The sequence below is a fragment of the Pavona decussata genome, unplaced genomic scaffold, assembly GCF_977016875.1.
Source record: "Pavona decussata unplaced genomic scaffold, jaPavDecu1.1 SCAFFOLD_2331, whole genome shotgun sequence".
In the NCBI taxonomy this organism is placed as follows: domain Eukaryota; kingdom Metazoa; phylum Cnidaria; class Anthozoa; order Scleractinia; family Agariciidae; genus Pavona; species Pavona decussata.
This window is the reverse complement of record NW_028146200.1, coordinates 12501-14914: the sequence shown is the minus strand read 5'-3', so window position 1 is coordinate 14914 and position 2414 is coordinate 12501. Positions and strand designations below refer to the sequence as shown.

At 43.4% G+C, this 2414-nt stretch overlaps 1 pseudogene; it reads left to right on the top strand.

Moving 5' to 3' along the window:
* LOC146447405 (large subunit ribosomal RNA) lies at positions 1–1012 on the top strand (annotated as a pseudogene; the record flags this gene model as incomplete).
* Positions 1013–2414: the final 1402 nt, after the last annotated feature.

Sequence of the window (2414 nt, the reverse complement as noted above, 5' to 3'; positions counted from 1 at the left end):
GGACTTTGCATAATCAGCGGGGAAAGAAGACCCTGTTGAGCTTGACTCTAGTCTGACCTTGTGAAAAGACATGAGAGGTGTAGAATAAGTGGGAGCAGCAATGCGCCGGTGAAATACCACTACTCTTATCGTTTTTTTACTTATTGGATGGAGCGGAGGCGGACCGCAAGGTCCACGTTCTGGACTTAACGCCCGTCTTCGGACGGGCGGATCCTCGTCCAAGACACCGTCAGGTTGGGAGTTTGGCTGGGGCGGCACATCTGTCAAATGATAACGCAGGTGTCCTAAGGTGAGCTCAATGAGAACAGAAATCTCATGTAGAACAAAAGGGTAAAAGCTCACTTGATTTTGATTTTCAGTACGAATACAAACTGTGAAAGCATGGCCTATCGATCCTTTAGTCTTTAGGAGTTTTAAGCTAGAGGTGTCAGAAAAGTTACCACAGGGATAACTGGCTTGTGGCAGCCAAGCGTTCATAGCGACGTTGCTTTTTGATCCTTCGATGTCGGCTCTTCCTATCATTGCGAAGCAGAATTCGCCAAGTGATGGATTGTTCACCCACCAATAGGGAACGTGAGCTGGGTTTAGACCGTCGTGAGACAGGTTAGTTTTACCCTACTGATGAAGTGTTGTTGCAATAGTAATTCTGCTCAGTACGAGAGGAACCGCAGATTCAGACAATTGGCATTTGCACTTGCCTGAAAAGACAATGGTGCGAAGCTACCATCTGTTGGATTATGACTGAACGCCTCTAAGTCAGAATCCGTGCTAGAAAGCAACGATGATTACCTCCAGAGAACTTTAGGCGAACCAGAATAGAGGGTTTCGGCCCTCATGCGTCCCAAAGTGCCAAGGGGGACAAAAGCTCCCAAGGCACTGCCGCTAGCAAATTCTAACGTTTCTGGAGATAAATCCTTTGCAGACGACTTAAATAAAGAACGGGGTATTGTAAGTTGTAGAGTAGCCTTGTTGCTACGATCTTCTGAGATTAAGCCTTTGTTCTAAGATTTGTATCACATCTTTTTTTTGACAAGGTCAAAAGTCCTCCTCACACCATGAAATATTTTTTAAGTCAAAGGTCCTCCTCACACCACAAAATATTTTCAAAGTCAAAAGTCCTCCTCACACAATTTAATATTTTGTAACTGAAAGGTCCACCACAAAACCCAATTCTTTTCTAAGTGAAAAGTCCTCAAAATTTTTAGAAAAACTCTTAGAAAAATTGTTTGGTATGAGAAGGACCTCGACTTCGAAAATTCTGTGGTGTGGGGAGGTCTTTTGACCTACCAAAAAAATTGGTGGTGTGAGGAGGACCTCTGACTTAGAATTAGGGTTTGAAATGGGGTTAGGGTTAGGGTTAGGGTAAGTGTTAGGGTTAGGAAAAAGGTTTAAATGATATTTGGAGAGGTTTTTCGGGTGTTTAGAGGCTATTTATGCTATGTAACGAGTATTTGCTTATATACTTGCTTATATACTTAGGTCAACAATTTATAGCAAAAATGTGTTCCAGCCAAGTTCTTTTAGACGCTCTTTCGAATGGCAACATTCCCGATTGAAAATGGCGACCTACCAAAATCCGCACTTTGCTTCCCCGTCCATATAGAGGTGAGTATTTGACTTTGCTTCCGTCAGAGTCAAGGAAACACATTGAAAATGGAATCAGCATACAAGAAAACCTAGTTTGGGATAGGTTTTGTGCCTTCCGTGGTATTATAACCATAGAACTGCTCCTGAGGGGGGTAGGGTAGGCCCACCAAAAAGTGCACTTCTGGTTAGGTCGCTAATTTCTAAAATAAATGTGTCCCAACCAAGTTTTTTTGGACGCTCTTTCGAATGGCAACATTCCTGATTGAAAATGCCGACCTACCAAAATCCGCACTTTGCTTCCCCGTCCATATAGGGGTGAGTATTTGGCTTTGCTTTCGTCAGAGTCAAGGAAACACATTGAAAATGGAATCAGCATACAAGAAAACCTAGTTTGGGATAGGTTTTGTGCCTTCCGTGGTATTATAACCATAGAACTGCTCCTGAGGGGGGTAGGGTAGGCCCACCAAAAAGTGCACTTCTGGTTAGGTCGCTAATTTCTAAAATAAATGTGTCCCAACCAAGTTTTTTTGGACGCTCTTTCGAATGGCAACATTCCTGATTGAAAATGCCGACCTACCAAAATCCGCACTTTGCTTCCCCGTCCATATAGGGGTGAGTATTTGGCTTTGCCTTTGTCAGACTCAAGTAAAAGCATTTAAAATGGAGTCAGCATACAAGAAAACCTAGATTGGGATAGTTTTTCTGCCTACCGTGGGATCATAACCATAGAACTGCCCCTGAGGGAGGTAGGGTTAGGGTTAGCGTTAGGGTTAACGTTGGGGTTAGGATTGAAGACAGAAGATTGGTGATGTCAGGAGGACCTTCTT